This window comes from Ovis canadensis, chromosome 20 (assembly GCF_042477335.2).
Source record: "Ovis canadensis isolate MfBH-ARS-UI-01 breed Bighorn chromosome 20, ARS-UI_OviCan_v2, whole genome shotgun sequence".
NCBI classification, from domain to species: Eukaryota; Metazoa; Chordata; class Mammalia; order Artiodactyla; family Bovidae; genus Ovis; species Ovis canadensis.
The window spans coordinates 33,600,103-33,625,752 of NC_091264.1; the positions used below are offsets into that span (position 1 = coordinate 33,600,103).

At 34.7% G+C, this 25,650-nt stretch overlaps 1 protein-coding gene across 17 annotated transcripts in view; it reads right to left on the reverse strand.

The window, feature by feature from the left end:
• The window catches only part of SUPT3H (SPT3 homolog, SAGA and STAGA complex component), a 398,481-nt gene that overhangs the window by 324,539 nt on the left and 48,292 nt on the right, over positions 1–25,650 (reverse strand). Inside the window, exon 3 of one of the 17 annotated variants that reach the window (XM_069562680.1) lies at positions 22,178–24,126. The exons of the other annotated variants lie outside the window; for them this stretch is intronic. The gene's annotated coding sequence lies outside the window, so the exon portion shown is untranslated. The remainder of the gene's footprint in view (positions 1–22,177; positions 24,127–25,650) is intronic. 17 annotated transcript variants of the gene reach the window in all.

Consider the following 25,650-nt stretch of genomic DNA (forward strand, 5'->3'; position numbering starts at 1 on the left):
TGCTTTATCTCAAAAGTTTGATACTGAGTTTTCATTTTTGTTCCTCTAACACAAACTTCTGTTTTTGTTTTGAAAAAACTTCACTCTATTCACCTTACTTCTCTTGTTGTAAGCACCTATTTATTCTTTCTCATTTTAAAGTAATACTCCCAGGAATAATGACTAAACTTGTACTGAATTTCCTTTTTGATTCTAAATAAAATATTTTGGTAGAGAAGGCAGATATAAGGATATAAGTCATCTTAGCAATCATAACTTTCAAGTAAGCAAGAAAAGACACTGAGCAATACTGATAATACCTTTAAGTGCATCAAGGTTAAAGTCAAGTAATTTTTTAAAACCGTTAAATATACAAAGCACATCAAATTATGGTTTCTACCTCCTGTCTTTGGAAATAATTTTTCAGAAAAAGTACAAATGATGTCACATGGCCATGAAAAACCACATAAGATTTGTGTGGTCCTTGCAGCAATCCAATGAAAATTATAACCATTTCTTTTAGTGGACATTTTGAATATATTATACATGCAGGAATATTATGTTTGATCAATTAATACCTTGAAAGTAGTTAAAAACAAGATTACACCAAAGGAAAAAAAAACAATGTGTATGTCAAGAAGACAGAAATAAGTTAAAATCTACCTTCTCAAGGTGATCAAAAATGAACTTATGTATGTCTTTTGCCCAAATATAAATCAAACTTCTTTTCTTCACAAAATTATCCTTTAGAAAAACAGAGTTGTCTCATCTTAGAATCCTAACAAAGGATCTCCTGCTGCAGGGCACTCTACCAAGAGATTTTATTTAGAATCAAGAAGTATAATTTGTGAATCATAGAGTAGCCTGAATCAATCTCACACAACACTAGTTCTGGAAGCTTATAAAAGCCACCTAACAAAATTAAGATTTAAAAAATAAAGAGAGAGAAGCAACAAAGAAATTCAATACAAGTTTAGTCATTATTTCTGAGAGTATTACTTTAAAATTAGAAATGCTAAATGTTACTGTAAAAGAAAAAAAATTAATGCTAAAAAAATGTGAAAGTACTTACCATGTAAATATCACAAAGAATAAATAGGTACTACGACAGAGTAAAAATTTCTAATTATTACATTAAATTATGCTGTACCTCAATCCAGAATGAATAAAGACCATATACACTGTGTGTGAAATCTTAAAAACATCTCTAGCACTGATGAAAACATTAAATCAGGTGCATGTGAACAATTTGAAGATTCAAAGAATTTAAATGGGAAAAATCACACATTTAATTACTTTTATTTATATATTAATTTAAATTCTTGTTCAGTCTTCTCACACAGTGAAAAGAAAAATCTGCCTTATATTCAAAGACACTATACTCAGCTATATGTACTAATTTAACAGCATAAGATAAAAAATGTATTTTCAAACATAACAGAGATAGTCGTCATGGAAATCCTCTTTACCAAAACTGTTAATAAATTTAATACAATAGTATTAATGAAAAGGCTGACTATGTCACACATATTTCAGATTCTAATTTATAAAACGGGTCTATAATGAAAAAAATTTTCTTTCCCTTCTCTACCATATTCATACATAAATATTAATACATATATGCATATGTTTTTACACATGCATGTAAGTGTAATGCTTTTATTTTAAGCTTTAAAATGATCCCAACATAAATTTGAGAGTGTCAGGGTAGTTAATTGATATTTATTCAATTAAAAATATAAATTAAAAAAACCGAGACATTAAGGGATGGTGACTAGGGGAATTTAGTTAATATTCACTAATCACTTAAGAGTCTAATTAATTTATCTCCCTTAAACTCTCAAACTGTGGTAGTTTACATAACAGGTTCTGTGTTTCCATCCACAACACTGCCACGGCCTCACTGTGGGTGGAGTGTACTTCTCTGCCTCTTGACTTTAAATCGGCCATGTGAACTTTTTTTGCCAGTTGATAAATGGGCAGAAGTGACAAAATGTGCCAGTTATAAACCAGCGCCTTAAAAGGCCCTCTTGAGACTCTGCCATCACCAAAATAAGAACATTCCTGAGGTACCTCATAAAATAAAGAGGAAAGTTAAGGGGACTATAGCCATCACCCCCCACCCACACATGTACAGTCAGAATCAGAGCTGCTCAGGCCCAGTCAAAAGACCCAAACAAATAGGCAATAATAAATAATTGCTGTCACTGCGTTTTGGCATGTTTGTGCAATAGCAAAATGATTTATAGGTAGAGTCCTTATACTCTTTGGTGCCAAGTGAAACATCAATATAAAATTATTCTCTTTCCATAGAATCAAATACCTTGATTCCAAAGTTATAACCAAACGGGAATAAAATCTTTAAACACACCTCTGAAAAAAAGTGGACTTTTCCTTTCTCTATCTCTCATAATTAGACGAAGTCATAATCCTGCTACTGTGACAAACAGATTCAGAAACCCAAATAATTTATTTCTTATGACTCCAGTAAGGGTTTCCCTAGAAGCCCAGATGGTAAAGAACCTGCCTGCAATGTGCAAGACTCTGGTTTGATCCCTGGGTGGGCAAGATTCCCTGGAAAAGACAATGCCCCCTGGAGAAGAGAATGGCTACCCACCCCAGTATTCTTGCCCAGAGAATCCCAAGGACAGAGGAGCCTGGGAGGTACAGTCCGTGAGGTTGCAAAGAGTGTGACACAACTGAACAACTAACACACACACACACAACTCCAATAAAAACTTTTAGAAAAAAATCAGAGGTGAGCAAGCAGCACTGTAATTAATAACTGTAAATCATCTGAATTATGAAAATTCAAACAAACTTTAACAGTAACTGATGTGTTTTTCCATTGCTTAGCATCCAAGTAAACACATGGTTTGTAAATGTGTTTTCCTAACCTGGTAAAGGAAAAAGCACCTCATCCAATGTAGCAGAATATTTTTAAATGAATGATTAAGGCAAACTGGAGATCATTTGAAATACAATTTCTCAAACATAACCACCACACATTCTTATAGAAGACAACTGACAAGAACTTTTCTCTCATTCTAGCAATGAGCAATTATAGAAATGTGCAGTTCACCTACTTTTAAAAAAGTATTTAAAGTAAACTATAAGAAACAGATAAAACCCCAAACTATTCAACAAAACGAAAAAGCTAGATAACTAAGAAAATAGTTGTGATAGTTTCAGAAGGAAAATCATTTCTGATAACCTAGTCTGGGTTTATTAACTGAACACAGATCTTTGTTTTGAACGTCATATCAGTTAAAGTTAAGAGAAAAGCATACTGGCTCCCATTGTTTTACCTAATAAAATGAAGCAGAACAGTCAGGAAATATAACTTGTTTCCAAATCTTCAAAAGAGCAGTGTCATGCAGGCCTTTTTGACAGAGAAATGGGGGCATTATAACTGAAGGTCACATGCTGTAAAGTCATTCCTCTAAGGACCCAAATAAGTAAAGCCTGGGTATCTCCTACAACCATCAATATACCCGAGGAAAAGACAAAGAATGAGAGCAGCATTTACTAAAACGTGCTTCAGGGTACATAAGTGCAAAACACACTAGTAGGTATACAGAAAACAGAAGATAACTAAGGTTGGGAAACCCAGAATTAAAAGTTTCTCCACTGCAGGACTGCTCAGAGCCTTTAACAGAGTACATGCAGTGGCAAGCACCAAAAATACCACCTTCCTCCAACTTATTTAACTTGAACAACTTTTCTTCAAGAAGCACTTGAAGGGACACTTTACTCAGTGCACAGTTAAGAAAAAATCAATGTAGAGGAAAGACTAGTTCCTTAGACTATGCCACTTTAATAACTAAAGTCAACATTATTTACTACTTTAACATTAATACTTCGGTTGTCAGGAAATTACATTTTAATTATAACATCTCTAAAGATAAAAAGCTTTTCCATTTTCCATCAGTTTTTCTTATCTTTATATTAAACTTGTGACATTATTTAATAACTGTTTATTCTCATCTTATGGTTCTTACAGTAAATTTTTAAAAGCAACTGAATCTAGTTTGGGACTCTCCATTTATCCCATGATTTTATTTTCAGATTATTATTATATAAAGATGAATTATAATACCTCACAGAATTTTCACTACTAGAAATAACTTCCTACATTATATATAACTCTTTTTATATTACTGTGTAACAACACTATACTAATTATTTTTCCTTGCCAATAAAGGACAATTGGATCGGTCATCCAGTATCTATAATTAGCCCTTCTTATCTGTCTGGAATGATGAGGCTAAAATAAATGTACAGAGACTTCCCTGGTGGTCCAAGGGCAAAGACTCCACTCTGCCAATGCAAGGGCCTGAGTTCAATCCTTGGTCAGGGAACTAGATTCCAACTAAGACCTGGCACAGTCAAATAAATAAATAAATAAATATATTAATTTTTAATAAAATAAAAAATTTAAAAATAAACATACAGTTTATGAGCTGCAACCCTGAAGAAGAAACAATTTAGGCACCAGTAAAAAATAGATGCGAATGACTGGGAGAGTTGCTTCTTACCTCTACTACCTATTAATTTTCATCACAAGTGGATCTGGAGGGGCAGACACCAGAAGAGAATTTAAAGTGATACATAGTAATACAATAGGAATTCAAGTAGACAGAGATTACAGGGATCTGATTAGCTTATCACCTTACAGGGACTTGGAAATACACAGTTCTTGGTAGAATTCAAATTCTATGTGCTGAGATTTATGTACACAATACTGTGTACATAAGTACATAAGACTCTCTTATTAGTATATATAAATTAATAATATTTCAAGCCTATAGAGGTTTTTTTCTAACTATGATATAAAATACAAATCAAATACTGACCATATTAAGTATGAACTGTTGCCCTTTAAAAGTTCCATCATTATTTAATTCCATGAAGGTATTATCAACTATGAAAATAAGTAGGTGGGAATGTATAATTTGAAAATATTTGGTCAAAGAAAAAGCCCAGTATGACTAAAACAAGATGGCAAATGACTTCATCTTCTTTTGGAAAATGACCTCATAATGACAACTAGCTAACCAACACTAGCTTCCAAAGCCACTAAGAGTAGCTTACAAAGTCACAGCTGTTATTTTTTCTGACAACTAGAAGTTGATTTCATTTTAAATGTCATTTCAAAAGAACGGAATGATTTCTTCAAAGCACTACAACTCATGAGCAAGAATTATATTGAGAAGAGGACAATGATAAGTCTGTGACTTGTTCAGTAAAGATGACTGTAACGAATGACAGACGACCCGTCAGAAACACTGGAGTGTGGCATTCCTGGACCACAAGCAGGCACACTGAGGACCATAAGTCACTCGTGAGTAAGACAGTAAACACACAAAGGGCTTCTTCTGACCTGTAAGCAGTAGAAAAATAATTGGACAGACAAAAATTTTTGATAACTAGCTTATTTCGTAAGTAAAACAGATGAAGATTTGAATAATCTTTCTGGAAAAACTATTAAAATAATTCTTGAAATTTAAAACATTCAGATCCCAAATACAACTGTCACTAATTAAAATTCTGTGGAATTCGGTTTCTCAATTATTCAAAAGCCCGACCTGATGGAGCCCCTAATATGTCTGTAATCTCATCTTCCACTACTTGCCCACCCTGCCTCTACTCCCTCCCTTCAGAGAGATACAAACGAAGGTAGGTGTGGGGATAAACTGTGACTTAAATGTAGACCAAGGGAACAAACAGAGATTACCATCCTTAAAACAACAGAAGATTTCAGGGTAATGCAAGCAAGTACACCAAGTCTTTCAGTATCTAAAACTATCTACTTCTCAGTCTCATCGCCCACCAACCTTTCACAGGTATCAGTCAAGGGCCCAGTGTAGATCCTGCAGTTCCCTTAGAGTGGCTGTGCTCTGTCAAGCCTCTACGACTGCATATGATATTCTATCTAGACAGTGCATCTCTCTGGAGTTCCCAAACATCTCCCTGAAAGACCCCACAGCGGCCACCACGTCTGTCACAACTCTGCCTGTTGCCTCAACCCTGGGGCTCCAAGAGTCCTGAGATACAATCCAGCACAATGGTTCAGAGCCCACAGACTTGGGGGCCAACTACCTGAGTCTGAATCTTTATCACAAACTGCACTAAATTCTGTATCATTCTGGCAAAGTCCTCATCTCTCTGTGTCATGGTGTGTTTACATGCGAATCTTGATAATGATAGCTTTCATATAGATTTGAGATGTAAATGAGTTAATGCATATAAAGCCTTAACAAGTATGGAGCCATGCAAGAAACACTTCAAGTGTTAGCTATAATTACTGTCTTAAATTTTAGTTTAAGTATCACATCCAGCCCAACTGTTACCCCATGAAGCTAAGTCAAGTACCCCATCTCTGTCATCCTTAGAATGTTTTGCTCATCCATGGATGAGTACTACCTAATAGACTTTAATGTGCTTTATCCATTCTGTATCTCCAGAGCTGAGCACAATTACTACCACATACTGTAATCAGTACAATGAATGAATGAAAAAAAAAATTAAGCAACAGAATATAAGGCACATGGTTTTAAAGATAGGAAATACAGCAACAAGCAGGACTATCAAGCATGGTTAGAGGATTTACACCCTGCGCAAAAGCACTGGCTAAGAGAGCAGGTACAGGCTGAAGCGCCAGGGGTGTATCCTTGGGCAAGGCAAAGAACACCAGGATAAGAGAGTGGTGGTGGTTTCTGCTTTTTAATACAAAGATGTCATCTTCTTGTCAGTCTGTACAGTCAAGCGTTTTTAGCCCAGAATGGGACTCTTGCTAATTAATTTGCCCAAAAAGAACACATTTCCTAATTCACAGAAAGGATGAACGGACAAACAAAATATAGCATATACATATAATGGGATTCAGCCTTTAAAAAAATAATTGTGGAACACACTACAACATGAATGAATCTTGAGGACATTACACTAAGGGAAATAAGGCAGTCACAAAAAGGTAAATACTGTATGATTATACTTATATGAAGTACCTAGAATAGTTAAATTCATAGAGAAAACAGAACGGTGGTTGCTGAGGGAGGGAGGAACGAGAAGTTACTGTTTAATAGGTACTGAATTTCAATTTGAGAAGATGAAAAAGTTCTGGAGATGGATGACAGTAATGGTTAGACAACAATTCAAATGCACTTAAGACCACTGCATTATACACGTTGGTTAAAATGGCAAAAATTATGTATAGAGAGAAAGAGAAAAAGAGAGAGAGAGAGGTTTGCTACAATTTTTAACAGTTTATGAACATTAATAAAAACTTTTGTTGTGCTGAGAATGTTTATTTTCTTATATTATTTTTTGGTTAAATGACCAATGCATAACAGAGATGAATGTTTCTTTCATCAGAAAAAACAAAGTTATGACATACTAGTCTCAATGGAGGGGGGTGAGGGAGTTAGCGTTTGTCACTATTTTTTTCAATTTTTAAATTTTTAATTGGAGGATAATTACCTTACAATATTGTGTTGGGTTTCTGCCACACATCAACAAGAATCAGCCATAGATATACATTATGCCCCCTCCCTTCGACCTCGTACCCCATCCCACCACTCTAGGTTGCCACAGGGCACTGGATTTGGGCTCCCTGTGAAATTAATAAAATTTAAGTCAAATTTTTCTTATTTCCAAAATTAAACTACATCTTCCCAATTTATTCTATTACCTGTGGCAAATTTGCCACAAGTAATTAGTTATTACTTGTGTATAACTTTTTAAAACTAATAAGTATTAATTTTGTACATTAAAATAATACACTATTCAGAGTTAGATATGCTTCACAAAGCTTTCCTATAATTTTATCTTTTTATGGCTGAGAAAGACTGTTACATCTGCCTTAAAAAGTTTCCAGGTTAATATTACAATGGTCATACATTTATTATACAAAATCACAGGGCCTCAAGTACTCATTTCCTACTAGAATTTATGTAATACTATTTTCTAAAGAAAACCCCTGTGCTGCCATCAAGGCATTCCTAAGCTCACCTCCTTATCTGGCACATCTAACCTCTGCTCCTCAACCTTCATGATATGATGTCAAATATATTTCACCTTAACCTCAAGGTACGAGTCACTACACAACCAGCAACCAAGGTCTGAAACCTATATACCTTTTAGGAATCATCACTGAGATCTGAAAATAACAATACCTATTTGTGCTCAGTTTCCTAGTCCTATGTAAGAGGTTCTCAGGTTTAGTAATGGTTCAAACTGTAACAAGAGCTAAACTTCTATGTTTTGTATGCATTTCACATACAAACCTAACTCCCAAACACCATCCTCTTTTCCTACTTTATATTCCTTTTGCCTCATTTTATTACTCATTCTTAATGTATTCTATCTTGCAAGGCTGTTTCCACTTTTAAAAGTCATTTAAAGTTCTTTTTGGAACAATGAGGGATATAAATAAATAATGCAGCTTTCATGAAAATATAAACTAAAATCTGAGATCTCGTCCTGGCTCTGGGAATTACATACACAATGGGACTTGAGTCACTTAGTCTGAGGGGGTGAACATCGAGGATCTCAGCAAATGTAATATTTTGCTCTTATGATGACTATGTACATTTTAAGAATGTAATCTATGATATACTACCTAATCATTATGTGCATGCTAAGTCGCTTCAGTTGTGTCCGATTCCCTGCGACCCCGTAGACTGTAGCCCACCAGGCTCCTCTGTCCATGGGATTCTCCAGGCAAGAATACTGGAGTGGGTTGCCATGCCCTCCTCCAGGGGATCTTTCCAACCAGGGATCAAACTGTGTCTCTTACATCTCTTGCATTGGCAGGTGGGTTCTATACCACTAGCCACCCGGAAGTCCATCTAATCATTAGTGGTATTATATCCAAAAGATATAACAATAAGTTATTGAGAAGTCAGATAATACATTAACATAGACATCTTATAAAATATTTATGCATACTTACCTTATCCATATAATTACCTTATCTTTAGTTCCAAAAAAAGAGGTAACTTTGAGAAAATATCCATCAGTAATACCCAAATTGTGTTATGTGTGGTGAGTCTGACTGCTGAGGGGGAAATAATAACTAAATATGCTTGCTGAAAATTTTTAAAGAAAAACTATATAAGTCAATAGTTAACACCAGTACCAAGACTGAAGTATGAATTTTTAACAGTAACAATTTATTACTTAAATATTGAAATATAATTGTCTTTCTTTGGACAAATTCTATCTCAATTTAAAAATTATTTGGGAAGCAAGAAGGACTCTTGTTTTCAATTATGGACAAAAAGGAAGACAATGCCTGAGATAATATGACCTGTAACTAGCCCAGAAGGAGTGAGACAGACTGTCCACCAGGCACAGACTGTACTACATCTACAGCAGTGCAGGCACTCCTGAACTGCAGCAGCCTAGAACCAAAGTACCCCTTCTAGACAAGGACAGGACACTGACGATTTCATAAAAAGGCAGGAGTGGGAAGCAGAATGAGAGAAAAGGCTCACGTTTATTTTGCATGTATTCTCTTGGGTGCTGTTTTAAATAAAATTATCCAATAAACATCAACAAAAATACTGCGGTAGGTCTCTCTTTTGAAAGATAAGGATAAGGCAAAAACTAAGTTTCCAAAAACTTAATTCACGCAAAGCTGAAAAGTATGAAGAATTATACCAGACTTCAAGTCTATCCAATTTCAAACTCTCTGCATACTACTGATTCTAATGTCGAATCATAACAGTGGCTAACACTAACTGAGGGCTTATCCTATATACTAAACTATCCCACAGTATCATGTCACAAAATCCCACTGAGAAAGATGCCATGCTACTCCCAGTTGACAAATGAGGAACTAGAAGGTCAGGAAAGTGAAGTACCCAGCATTCAGTCCCACAGACTTCCCCAAAGAGTCTTATTCAACCTCTACACTGCAAGCAAAAGAGAGAAACTACAAAGACTGGCCTTCAGAAAATAAAATCTAGAAGAGATATCAGAAACGCTTTCTGGTCTAAACTCCACTTAAAAAATAACTCCTCTATACCGAATTCTAGTTAGCAAAGGTGGTGAGTGGATCTGGGTTCCAATCCTAGACCCACTACCTATTGGCTGTATGAGCTGGGTCAATTCTGGGCTTCTGCTTCCTCATTTGCAAAACGGAGATAAAATAAGAAGCTTCACAGCTGACAAAGGAATGATATAATGAATGAATGCCACACCTACTACAAGCGAAGCATTATGTTAGGGGGTATTAAACTTTATCTCGTTTTAGCCTGACAATAATCTTTCAAGATGCATTATCATCAATTTTAATGATTTCAGATAGCAGCTCAGAAGTTATGTGGTTTATCCAAAGTCACAGTTACTAAGTGATAGAAAAAAAATGTAAATGGTACCCTTCAGAATTCAAAGATAATACAGCTTTCCTTTTATCAATGTTATCACCAAGTAGAACAAAGAGTTCTCAAAATATTACTTGTTCTCTTAGAAGTCAATCTAAACCACAATTAGATTATCAATCTTATGACCTTTCAGCAATCTAATAGTAATTCTGGACATACAGTATTTCACTAGATTCTCTAGACTCTTGACAATCAGCAAGTATCATTGATATGCAAATTCCTCTCAACTGCCAAGGAAAATTCACTATGATTCTCTCCCCTTGCCTATTCTTCCCTGTAACAAACACCTGCAGTAAAAACAACATGGATAAAACTTCGGTGATACCAGAAACCACAAACTCACAGAAGGCAGTGAGAGAGGAAGGTGGCAATGGCAGCTGCTTTTGCTGCCATTCAGTTCAGTTCAGTCGCTCAGTCGTGTCCGACTCTTTGCGACCCCATGAATCGCAGCACGCCAGGCCTCCCTGTCCATCACCACCTCCTAGAGTACACTCAGACTCACGTCCATCGAGTCCGTAATGCCATCCAGCCATCTCATCCTCAGTCGTCCCCTTCTCCTCCTGCCCCCAATCCCTCCCAGTGTCAGTCTTTTCCAATTAGTCAACTCTTCGGATGAGGTGGCCAAAGTACTGGAGCTTCAGCTTTAGCATTATTCCTTCCAAAGAAATCCCAGGGTTGATCTCCTTCACAATGAACTGGTTGGATCTCCTGGCAGTCCAAGAGACTCTCAAGAGTCTTCTCCAACATCACAGTTCAAAAGCATCAATTCTTCGGGCGCTCAGCCTTCTTCACAGTCCAACTCTCACATCCACACATGACCACAGGAATTACCAACTCCTAACTGCAGGACTGTGGATAAGTCACTTAGCATTCACATACTTCCATTTCTTTATCTCTTGTGGTGTTGGGGACCTACAATAGCACTGTAGCCCTGTGCTAACTGGCTTACATACATTATCTAATCACATTCTTAACAAAAGTCCAAGGGTAGAGGAACTACCTTGAAAGTCCTTTGGGCTGCAAGATCATCAAACCAGTCAATCCTATAAGAAATCAGTCCTGATTATTTGTTGGAAGGACATGCTGAAGCTGAAGCTCCAATACTTTGGCCACCTGATGAGAAAAACCAACTCACCAGAAAGACCCTGATGCTGGGAAAGATTGAGGGCAGGAGGAGAAGGGGACGACAGAGGATGAGATGGTTGAATGCCATCAACAACTTGATGGACATGAGTTTGAGCAAGCTCCGGAAGTTGGTGATGGACAGGGAAGCCTGGCGTGCTGCAGTCCATGGGGTCACAAAGAGTCAGACACAACTGAGCGACTGAACTGAACCTAGAGGAAGTACTATTAACCCTATCTTATAGATGAAAACAGGGAGGTCGAGATTTATCAACCAATCACACCATCCTAAAGCTACCCTGGTTTTAAAAATCTAAAGATAGGTTCATAAACATTCTATATAGAGTCTCTTTAGCTGCAGTAGGAATAGGCCTTTTTGCTATTCAAGCCCAGGGACTTTTGCTTTTATTACTAAAAATATAAAAGACAGTCCTACCTTCTATTACCTTCATAACCCCTCTCACTTAAATTATTAATGATATGTATAATTTTAAAATGTTAACATCTACTTTCCTGTGTAGCTCATCACCTACAGAAGACCCAGCACATCCAGACATCCCATACATACTGAACGAGTGACTCAGCATAATTTACTTAACTGGTTCCTTGTATTAGGCACTTTACAAATATTATCTAATTTAATTTTCACAATATTCATAAAATGATTATGCCCACTGTAGAGATGAAGAAGCAGAAAATTTCAGAGGTTGAATCACAGAGTTGATCATCAGCAGAGCTGGGGCTAGAACACAGTTTTGACAAAGTCCAGAGCGGTTAGGTTTCTAGAGCCTCACGCAGTTCTCACTCCGAAGTTCACGAAACAGTTTTACAGAAAGGTGGGGTTTGTGAAAACTTGAAGGATGACCAGGACTTCAGAAAGTGGATACAAGGAAGCCAATGGAATAAAAAGAAGCACAGACAGCAAGAAACAACTTCAGGATATAATGTTTAGCGCTGTTACCTAGAACAAGCATGTAACCTAACTATATAAAAGTATCTAAACGATCTGTAGCAATAAAAAAAAATTTTTTAAGTACTAGAGTGCATAACTTTGGAGACAGAGGAATGAGGTCCTAATTCATAAGACCAAAGTCGGGAAGTTCTGAGTCTAAACCAAGTTGGAAAAATGGAAGGAAAAGAAAGGATACAGAGAAACAAGTGATAAGAATTTAAAAAACGAAGGAATCAAAGACAAAATAGCAAACTGAATGACTGGAAGAATGATGGTGCCAATGAAAAATTTTGTTTTCTACACTTCAACAAAGTACATGTGTAAGTTTCATAATCAGGAAAAACTAAAATTCTCTCTTATTTAAGTTTAGTTACTTAAATGAAGGAAAAATGGATTGAAGAGGAGAATTAAAGATGTTTCACAGTTAATTTCCACACATCTGTGACTTGATCTATCTGTAAAATATCAAATCATTTAAAAAAAAACAGAAACAAACCTTACAAGATATGCCTAACATATGTAGAGAATACTTATTAAAATTTTATCTAATTCTTAATGACAAATAACTCAAAAGTCCAAAACAATACATTGTAAAACATACACAGCTACTCAGTCTGCTCAAATGAGAAAAATACATGACTGAAAATAGTAGCATACTCATTATTTTATGAACTAAAAGATAAATTTTGAAAATTTTATATATTGCAAACTAAACCAATTTAATTTCTCAAAACTACCTACCAAAATGCCAGAATTTATCAACATTTTTTGAAATCCCCAGTTCTATATTTAAATTTCCTAACTTTACCTTGATCTCATAACATATCCACATTATAATTATATTTTTAAAATTACTTACCCAAACTTAAAAATGATGCTTCCAAAATATGGTTCATTTTAATCTTATGGCTTTTGATTATCCCTGGTAAAAAGCCATAAAAATCACAGAAGTTTCCAGTTTAAAAAGCATCAAAATAAGTAAAGATGCTTCACTGAATTATATAAAGCAATGATATTAAACTGATGACTATTTAAAAACAAAAGCAGTAACAGGTTCTAAAACAGGTAGCCCCTGAAATAAAAGAAACCTTAAAGTAATTGAAGATCCAAAACACCAAAAAAAAAGGTGTTAAATATACAAACTAGAGAAATAGTAGTTCAACCATATGAAAATGCTATAACACCTACAAGAAGGAATACTACATAGCAACTAAAACGGTATTACAGAGATTTCTAATATATTTAGAAAACATATCACAATATTAACTTAAAAATTAAATTAAAACATCACATACATATATACATCTGTATGTATCAAACACCTACAAAAAGAAAAAAGACTGATTTAAAATTTTATCTCTAGAAAAAAGAATTACGAGTGCCTGCCATCTATGGGGCCACAGAGTCAGACACGACTGAAGCGACTTAGCCATAGCAGCAGCATATTCTTCATATTATGCAACATTTTGCCATTTTTCTAAATTAATATAAACATGATTTACAACAAAGCCTACCAATGGCAAATTTTAGTGAATGCAGCCCTTCAGCCAACAAACAGGCACTGAAAACGAAAGAGTTTCTCAGCCATCTTATACAGAAACTGTTATCAAGAATAATATATTTTAAAAGTAAAAAGGGATAACCAAAAACTTAATACTGTAGGCTTCAATTAGTTTGCCCAATGGTTGATCCTAATCTAGTTTTATGATTCCCTTTCTATAGATGTCTTGTAAAAACTAAGAAACATACCCATGATTTAAACCCAATTTCAGTTTGAACTGCGCATCACAACATAAAAAGTAAAGGTAAATGTCTGATACTCTGTAATATGCCAAATATTTTATCTGCCAAGTTATTTAAATGATCCTTACAATCTTAGGATGAGTATTAGTTCAATTTTAAAGAACAGTATGGTTCATAACCACAAGGCTGGCCACAATCAAAGAAAAGAAAGGATAAGAACAACAGTCACTGGATCATGCAGAAAGCAAAGGAATTCCAGAAAAACATCTACTTCTGCTAAAACTTAAGACCGTGTGGATCACAACATACTGCGGAAAATTCTTAAAGAGACAGACCAGACCACCTGATCTGTCTCCTGGGGAAACCTGTATGCAGGTAAAGAAGCAACACTTAGAACTGGACATGGAATAAATGACTGGTTCAAAACTGGGAAAGAACTACAACAACGCTATATACTGTCACCTTGTTTATTTAACTTAAATTCAGAGTACATCAGGCAAAATGCTGGGCTGGATGAATCACAAGCTGGAATGAAGATTGCAGAGGGAAACATCAACAACCTCAGACATGCAGATGATACCACTCTAATGGCAGAAAGTGAAGAGGAACTAAACAGCCTTTTGATGTGGGTGAAAGACTAGAGTGAAAACACTGACTTAAAAAACTAAGATCATGGAATCCAGTCCCATCACTTCATGGCAAATAGAAGGGGAAAAAGTGGAAGCAATGACAGATTTTCTTTTCTTGGGCTCCAAAATCAGTGCAGACAGTGACTGCAGCCATGAAATTAAGATGCTTGTTCCCTGGAAGGAAAGCTATGACAAAACTAGATAGCATATTAAAAAGCAGAGACATCACTTTGACAACAAAGGTCCATATACTCAAAACTATGTTGTTTTCAGTAGTCAGGTACAGACGTGAGAGTTGGACCATAAAGAAGTCTGAGTGCTAAAGAATTGATGCTTTTGAACTGTGGTGCTGGAGAAGACTTTTAAGAGGCCCTTGGACTGCAAGGAGATCAAACCAGTCAATACTAAAGGAAATCAATCCTAGATATTCACTGAAGGACTGATGTTGAAGCTCAATCTCCAATACCTGGACTACCTAATGCAAAGAGCTAATTCATTGGAAAGACCCTGATGCTGGGAAAGACTGAAGGCAAAAGGAGAAGTGAGTGGTACATGATGAGATGGTCAGGCAATATCACCAACTCAATGGACATGAATCTGAGCAAACTCCAGGTGTCAGTGAAGGACAGCCGAGCCTGGCATGCTACAGTCAACAGGGACGCAAAGAGTCAGACACAACTTCACAACTGAACAACAAAAATCAGAAAAAGCATTCTTCATTTCTTCTACAGTGGTGGCTTTTTGTTGCCTTATCCTCTTCCTTAAAATTTTTTTATCTAAAAGCATGCCCTCAGTCACTTGCAAAGAATTCTCATCTTAGACTACTATCAATTCCTTGAAAGACATAGGCTACCAAAACTTACACAATGACAAATATATCATCTGAATAGGACAATATCTATTTTAAAAATTGAATGAATAATCTTCCAAAACAGAAAGAACCAGGCCCAGATGGTTGCACTGGTGAATTCTAGCAAATTTAAGGAAGAAATTATCTGCAATTCTCTACAATCTGATCTAGAGGGAATATGTCCTAACTCATTCTGTGAGGTCACCATTCTCTATTACTAGACAAAGACATTATAAGTAAGGAAAAATACATAACAACATTTTCCATGAACATAAATTAAAAAAAAACTCCATAAAATTCAATAATGTATAAAAAGAAGTATTCACCACAACCAAATGGAAATTGAGAATCAACATATCTAATCCATCATACCAAAAGACTAAAGACCATATGCTCCTATTGACACATAAAATTTCACAAAATCCAACACCTATTCATGATAAAAATTCCCAGTAAGTTAAAATTCTTCAACTTATTACAAATATATGCAAAATACTCCACAGCTAATGTCATACTTGATGGTGAGAAACTAGATGCTTTACTCCCTAAGATCAGTAACAAGGCAAGGATATTACCTTTCATCACTCCTATTCAGCATCATATGAGAAGTTCTAGCTAATGCAATAAGCCAAGGAAAGTACATGAAGGTATATCAATGTTCAATTACAGCATTATTCACGATGACCTAAAGGTAGAAATAATTCAAGTGTCCATCAACAAATGAATGTATAAACAAAATGTGGTGTGTATACAGAACTCTTAAAAGTCAATTTAAAAATTCTTAATTTAAAGTGGGGGAAAGATCTGAACAGATACCTTCCTAAGACATATAAATGGCAAATAAGCACATGAAAAGTTGCCCAACATCATTTGCCATTAAGGAATTACAAATTAAAACAATGATGAGGTATCACTACACACCTAGCAGAATAGCTAACTCAAACACTGAGAACAGCAAAACCTGACAAGCAGGGAACAATGGAAGCTATCATCTTTACTACTATGAATACAAAATGATACAGCCACTTTGGAGGACAGTTTGTCAGTTTCTTACAAAGTTAAACATGATCTAGCAAACAATCTAGAAATTGCGTTCCTAAGTATTTACTCAAATGATTTGAAAACTTAAACCCACAAAAAACCAGCACTCATATTTACAGCAGCTTTATTCATAACTGCCAGAAACTGGAAGAAGCCAACATTTCCTTTAATACGTAAACTGATAAACAAACTGCAGTATATCCATACAATGAAATATTTTTCAGAAGTAAAAAGAAATCAGCTTTTAAGTCACAAAAAAGACACAGAAGAAGCTAAAATGAACACTGTTAATTCAGCCTGAAAAGGCTTAATTTTGTATGATTCCAACTTTATGACATTCTGAAAAAGCCCTTTAGAGAGAATAAACCACCAGTTGCTAAAATAGTTAAGACGTTACACTTTGTTATGCATATATAACCAAAATTTTATGGCAATTTCTAGAAAAAATATTCTGTATCATACTGTAATAATGGATATATATAACATGAGGCACTGGATCAAGCCTCAGAACTGCACAACATACAGAACGATGCCCAATATAAACTACTGACTTTAGGAGGTAACATGTCAATACTGGTTCATCAATTAGAACACACAAAGCCCCATGAAACTCCAATACTTTGGCCACCTGATGTGGAGAGCTGACTCATTTGAAAAGACCCTGATGCGGGGAAAGATTGAGGGCAGGAGAAGAAGGGGACCACAGAGGATGCGATGGTTGGATGGCATCACCAATGCAATGGACATGGGTATGGGTGGACTCTGGGAGTTGGTAATGGACAGGGAGGCCTGGCATATTGCGGTTCATGGGGTTGCAAAGAGTTGGACACGACTGAGCGACTGAACTGAACTGAATATTAGCAAGGAAAGTTGAGGGCTGATGGAGGCATATTAGGAACTCTGTACTTTCTGTTCAAATTTCTGTAAAAATAAAAATGGCTCTAAAAAATAAAACCTATCAAGTTTTTAAGTGGTTCTTTCTCACATTTCCAGTGTTTAGCTTTATAAAGATTTCATACAGTAAATAACTACAGATCAATGCTGTCATATATACCAATCACATGGAATAATCTCTATGCTCTTCCAGAAACATGCAACCTTTAGGAGTTCTAATTTTTAAAAAAAATATTAGTTGATAGCTAAAAGGACAAGAACTCCAAAAATTTAAAATTGTACAAAGAAAAAGCAAAACATAATACATAAATCTGTATATAAGCATTAAATTTTAGGCAAGGTTTTATTCCTCAAAAGTTAATCTTACTATTAATGAACATTATAACTTTAAATGCCAAAACTGTTATGAATTAATTTTGGATAAAAATCTTCCCTAATATTAAATATTACCTTAACTTTTAAAACAAAGTAAGGTTAATAAACTGTTCCTCCTGTTTGTTAAACTACTTTCAAAACAGTGATACCTTTTAAAAACTATTAAAGTAGATAAGGGAGTTTGAACTCATTTAAATGACCTTGGAGGATGATTTTTGAGGCTTCTGTTTACTTCCAAGACAGGCTAGTCTCATGACTTGCCATGATTTATGTGTCTGTCTTATAATTAAATATTGGGGAAAGGGGAATAAGTGTAAAAACAATCATGTTAGATCTTTATAATAAATGAGGATAAATAGGCAAAGACCAAGAGCCTACAGGGGAGAAAAAAGTGAGGGAGACTGCTCCCTTACAATAAAATTTTATGAATTTTATATAGTACTAATTTTTCAACTGTCTGATCCTTAGTTAGGTATGTAATAATTGGAATTGCTTAAAATAATCGTGGCTAAAATAAGGTGTTTAAGAATATGAACTGTAAACTTCTGCTTAAAACTATATCATTTTGGGACTTCCCTGATGATCCAGTGGCTAAGACTCCACGCTCCCAATGCAAGGGGGCAAGGTTTGATCCCTGGTCAGGGAACTAGATCCCACATGCCACAACTAAGACCTGGGGCATCCAAAGAAATAAACAAAAATAAATACTTAAAAAAAAAAAAGACACTCATTTTATATATACTTCATTTATTTTAAAGTATTAACACATATTTTAAGTATTTATATACTAAGTATTAATACTTCATTTATTTTAAAGTTTTAATACACTATTAATTTGATACACTATCAAGTTCAGATCAAAATATGGGTTCAAATGGTCTTTACCAATGAAAAACAAACAATGGGTCCTTTTCCTGTTCATCTGTTGTAATCATCATCATCACCCAATAGTCAGTCTAGGTAATGTAGATAAATTCTCAGAAAACTAGTTTACTTTGGATATTATATACAGTGATGGGTAAAGTGAATGTTTCAGAGATCAAGTAATATCAAAATTAATTATTCCTTTACTCAGATTTAAATTCAAATATAAATAAAAAAGAGAAAATAGTTCAAAATCTCTAACAAGATTTTTTAAATATTTTATGCTTGGGCATTAAATCCAGAACAATCTGAAAAGAAAACAAATCTGTGGATAAAAGTCACAGGAATCTTATCATTACTTTTAAAAGCATTTTTACATATTTTAGAAGCATCCAATTAATAAACAATGACATAGTAACAACATATTTTAAGGCTCAAAAACCTCTAGCTTATTGGTCTAGACTTCAGTTACTATAATACAGATGAGTAATTTTTTAGATGGCTATTTTCAAATTTAGCTTATCTGAAGAGTACATCATGCAAAATGCTAAGCTGGATGAAGCACAAACTGGAATCAAGATTGCCGGGAGAAATATCAATAACCTCAGATATGCAGATGACACCACCCTTATGGCAGAAAGCAAAGAAGAACTAAAGAGCCTCTTGATGAAGGTGAAAGAGGAGAGTGAAAAAGTTGGCTTAAAACTCAACATTCAAAAAACTAAAATCACGGCATCTGGTCCCATCACTTCATGGGAAATAGATGGGGAAATAATTGAAAGAGAGAAAGACTTTATTTTGGGGGGCTCCAAAATCACTGCAGATGGTGACTGCAGCCAGGAAATTAAAAGACACTTGCTCCTTGGAAGAAAAGCTATGACTAACCTAGACCACATATTAAAAAGCAGAGACATTACCAACAAAAGTCCATCTAATCAAAGCTATGATTTTTCCAATAGTCATGTATGGATGTGAGAGTTGGACTATAAAGAAAGCTGAGCGCCAAAGAATTGATGCTTTAAAACTGTGGTGTTGGAGAAGACTCTTGAGTCCCTTGGACAGCAAAGAGATCCAACCAGTCAATCCTAAAGGAAATCAGTCCTGAATATTCATTGGAAGGACTGATGCTGAAGCTGAAACTCCAATATTTTGGCCACCTGATGCGAAGAACCTACTCACTGGAAAAGACCCTGATGCTGGGAAAGACTGAAGGTGGGAGGAGAAGGGGACGACAGAGGATGAGACGGTTGGATGGCATCACCGACTCAATGGACATGAGTCTGAGTAAGCTCCAGGAGTTGGTGATGGACAGGGAAGCTTGGCATGCTGCAGTCCATGGGTTGCAAAGAGTCAGATACAACTAAGCTACTGAACTGAACTGATTTTCAAAAATAATTTACCATTTCCAATTTACATTTGCCACATATAAATTTGTGAAAATTATTTGTTTTAATATGAACAGAATTCCAATGTAAAAACAAAACTATAAACTAAAACCTAAAATTGCTATATATACCCCAGGCTATCCATATTCACTTAAAAAAAAACTTACTATTATACAAATAGATGAATTTTCCCCATCTATCTGATTTCAGTTTGAAATCAAACCCCCACACACTTTTTCTATAAAATGTTTCACCTTTCAGAAGTTATTGTGCTCAGTTGTGTCTGACTTTTTGCAACTCTGGACTGTAGCCCACTAGGCTCCTTTGTCCATGGGATTTTTCAGGCAAGAATACTGGAGTGGGTTGCCATTTTCTCCTCCAGAGGCTCTTCCCAAACCAGGGAGCAAACTTGATTCTCCTGCATTGGCAGGCAAATTTTTTACCCACTGAGCCATCAGGGAAGCATAAAATAAACAGCAAAAAAAAAAAAAAGTCCTTCACCTGGACTCACCAATTGTTAACATTTTGCCACATGTGTTTTCTGTAAGAATTTGATTAAGTATATAATACTGACTTCATGAAAATAACTCAACATGAAAATAACTCATCATGAAAATAACTCATCACATACCTTTTTAAGAGTAAGGATATTTTCCTTTGAATGTGCACAGCATTATCATGCTTAACTAACATTCCATGGTATCATCAATATCAAGTCATATTCCAGTTTCCTCAAATATCTTAAAAATGACTTACAGAGCTTTTTTAAAAATCTAGCATCCAATCAAGGTTCACATACATGATCAGTTTCTGAGTGACAAGGACCAAAGTTTTCTTTCAATAACCTTTTGGGGTATACTATCTTCTCTCTTCTTTCCAAAAACTTGTTCTCTAGAAAAGCTGTAGGAACACAACTTCCCCAGACCTTTCCTGCCAGAACCATTAGAAATGGAAAGGTATTGGGATAATGATGGGAAGGAAATTAAATTTCCAATTATCTCAGTAGATTCTGTTTTCACTATGAAAATATTTAGAATGAAACCACAATCTTATCATAGCTGATTATATTTTTTATAAATATATACCTAGCCAACATCCATTGATCAAGTGAGAAGTCTTGTGACCAAGACATGCCAGGACTTAAGAAATTAAGTTTCAACACCACTATCATGAATACTAGGAATCATGAATAACTGACTATCCAAATACTATATCATCTTATAAAAAGAAGCAATATTTTATAAAAGCCTAAAACGTGCTCTTTACTGGTCACTGAAAAAGCCAGTTTTAGAAGACAAAACATGCTTTTTAAAAAAAACATGGTGAATTTTTAGAGTTCACCAAGTTAAAGTTTTAATCATCCCATAAAAAGACTAAATAGCTTGCATATTATGCTTATGCACTAAGAAACTGACTTCTTTGGCAATTTGTTTCAAAGTTTTCAAGCTTTTATTTAAGCGCAGAACTTATATTTTGAACAATACTTTATTACACCAATATTGCTTTATTATACCAGTATTATAAAAATACATACTCCTGAATAGCACAAACCACAAGTTTTTTCTTACTAGGAATACAAGTAAAGTTTATAAATATTTTCAAATTCTTTCATAATTTATTTAATCTTTAAGTACAAATTGAAGCAATTTTTGACTACTAAACTGCGAAATTTCCAAGGGGAATACCATCAAATTTATAAAAACAAAAAGATCAGTATTCTAGTGATTCATTTTCAATATATTCTCTGCATTGTTAATTATGGCTGAACTCAAAGTATTTTCCAGTGTAAATTACACACAAATAGAGACCTAAATCTGCAACTCCCTTTATAGAAACCAATGAAAAATCTATACACAGCGATGAAATTGGCATGCAAATAAAAGAACTGTCAAGACATGTATCCCTAAAAATAAGCCTACAATAACTATTTTAAAGGCTGTGTGTGGTCTCACCCATATACTTTGGCAAGATGCACTTTCTCCAACCACAGCTAGATTCATCCGAATGCAGGGGCACTGGAGAGCCTCTGTCTCACCTGTCAAAGCTGAAGAACGTGGTTCTAAAGACCACCATGAGTCCACGGAGAAAAGCCACAGTGCTACAGCTGTTATTGATAAGCAGTCTCTACAGAAGAAAACACTTCAAACAATTAAACAAACCATCCTTAACAAAGATACAGACAGGCAGACAATACACTAATGTGAGATGACAAATACCGTGGCAGGTCTGAAACAGGAGCCATTTACATAACTGGGAATACTAAGAAAGAATCTTCCAAAACTAACACTAACTTCATAGTCTCTTCTCTTCTTTATCTCACACAATTACTACACATTATTTACCAATTTGAAAACTCTCATCTTCCCTTATTTAAATATCTGAAAATCTCCCTTATAAAACCTCAAAATTCATCTAAATTACTAATGTACTAAATTCATCCAGATTACTAAAATCTGACAGTTAAGAGCATAAGAAATTAAGACTTAAAACAGAAACTCTAAGGATATTAAAACCTGTTTTTCTTTTATAGACGATGTCTTCATATTTTTTTCAATGACATTATAGAAGCAGTTTTTCTGCTTCAGACTAACCTCCCTTTAGTAAAGCATACAGACTGGCCAGGTAAGCTATAGGTAGGTTATGATAACTAAGAGCAAGAAAAACAGTTACTTTGGAAAGAAAATTGCCTCCAATGAACACTTTGAACCACATGTCAAATCTGGCAATAAAAACCAACTTAAAAGGCAAAGAAATATACCTTGCTGGGTAAAGAGTTTATATAAATATGATGAACATCTCATAATTTATTTTTCTTACTAGATGACAATGTTCTCGAACCTCGTATAATACTGCAACAATTCAATCAAAAAAGAAAAAAAAAGTGCCCTTTTGTGCCTTTTCCAGGAAAGTGAATATCCAAAAAGTTCTCATTATAGGAGGCTTTCACCTACAAGCGAGACCCATAGCACAAAGGCTCCAATGTGCTATGATGTCCCAGTTTCATTTACTATAGTCTCTAAGTAGAAAGGTTCCAAAAAGATTAGTTTCACTTTTCCCTAGATATATTTAGTACGTTAACTAGTATCGCAGGGATATTATTTTTCTTTGGTTTTGTCAGTAGCATGTTTGATATAAATTTTATTAAGTGGTAGTATATGTAACATTGCATTGTGGGTAGGAGTTTCCTGCTTTACCCTAGCCACATCCTCAGCTGTCATATGAGCATGTTTCCCATATTTTCTGCAAGTTCTCCCCTTTTTTTCTCCTTAGAAAAGTGACAGCAATAGAAGATGAATTGTTTTAATAATTATAAGAAACATGAATTATTTATACAGTAACATTAAACAAGTATGGATCACTATGTACTTTGAAAAACTGTCCAAGGGAGAAAAAAGTAATCCTCACAATTAAAGTCCTAAATTCGTGTGAAATAATGTTAAAGTAAATTAACACTGAGGAAGGACTTAAAATTGTTAAAAGAAAGAAAATCTCTGTAATCAGATGCCACCACCACCTAACAAATGAGGTGTACTATATCAAGCTATAACGATAACTCGCCTTGACTGTCAGAAGCTGCAGACCTCCTACGTATTCATTAGTGAAGATTAATGTCAATATTGCCTACAAGGACCTTAAGAATCTACTTTGAGATTTTATAGAAATGTCAAAACAGAGAAAGAGAAACCAAAAAAGCCTAGAGGAGAAAGGGAAGAAAGTGGGAGGAGTGGAAAGGAAAAAAGAAGGGGAGAGAGAGAGACAGAAGTTAACTACTTTCTCTTCTGGTATCCAATTTCCACATCAACTCACGGTCAGCCAGAAAGCTGCTTATACCAACCAAATGAAGTTGTTCAAACAATCATGGAAATGGCAGTGTTTTGGGTTTTCACAAAACTGAAAGACACTGCAGAGGAAAACAAAGAGTACTCCCATTACAAAAAAAATCACATTTTATACAATACATATATATACACACACCACATAAATGTTTTAAAGTACCACAAAATAATACCTTGTACATACATACAACCGCACATATGTGTGCAGTTCACATGGATATATATCCCATTAAAATAAGTAGAATTAAATCTCTCATAATCATAATTTAAAATATTAATAAAATTATATGCATTTTACTAATATAAACATTTTTCAAAGCATCAATATAAGATCCAATAAATTCTATATATGTCTCAACAGCTATACATTAAATCCAAAAAAACTGTCAAAAAAATTGCCACATACCACACTGAAACAACAAATTAAGAAAATTCCCTGTTAAAACCTCACAATCAATGAGAACATTTTAAGCCAAAATAGATTTCTACAATTTATACAACTCCTACATCAAACCTATTTTGCTTCTACTGCTCTCAACTAAAAGAAAAAATAGAACAGCAACAAAGAGAAGTTTAAAACAATAAAAAAAAATACACAGAAATGGACACAAGACTGAAAGTGATAAAATGATTATAACAGGATCATTAATTCAGAAAATTTTTTAAATGATTCAAAAGGTAACAATGAAGCTATATGTAGTATTTAAAACATTACAGTGTTATATCATCTAACAATATAGAATATAAAAAGTTCAACCAATGTTGACAAACTTATTAAACATAAGGTAATGGGAAGCAAAATCACTTCTGTGAAACTGTTTTCAAGTTCAAAGCTATAATTTCCATGGCATTATAATACATAATTTATACAGAAGACTTAAATTCATTACTTACTTCAACATAACAAATACTCATATATCCCTCGAAAAAATGAAGTATTGAGGGTCTTTAAAAACCAGACAACAACAACAAAAAAAACTGTGGTTTTCATTTCTGATGTGAAGCATAATCAAGAGCTTTATCTGCAATGACTCTGCTGAGTCAGTCTCTCTTCATCACATGTGGTTCAGTCTCTCTCCATCACATGTGGTAAGCTATTTCTAATGAAACAAACGGTCAGTTATCAAACGTGTACCCGTTATCACTATTGTTTTCAAATTTTTACCCCAAGGTAATATTTACTCCAAAGCAGATAGATTTTCAATTTAGAAAAAGAAAAAAAAAATGTATGTGTTTTTGTGTGTGCAGATAATGAATATATAAACTTTAAAGCTCATGACCTCATATGTTCTCTAGTCAGAATGAGATGGGCCTCACCCAGAGCAGAAAGGTCACAGTCAACAATATCTACTAAGCTATTAAGCAGTAAGAGTGCTTTACTCTGACCGAAAAATTATGTGCAGAAGGGTTACCTGCAAAAGAGAACAAGCAGTTGAGACACATAGATGTTGTAAATTATTCAAATACATACACAGTTAATTTAGAGGGTCAAAGTACACTTAATTAAGAAAAATATTTTAAGGGAGAAAACATTTAGCAAAACGTTGGGGTTAAAAGATGTCACAGAATCCTAACCGGAAAACTCAATC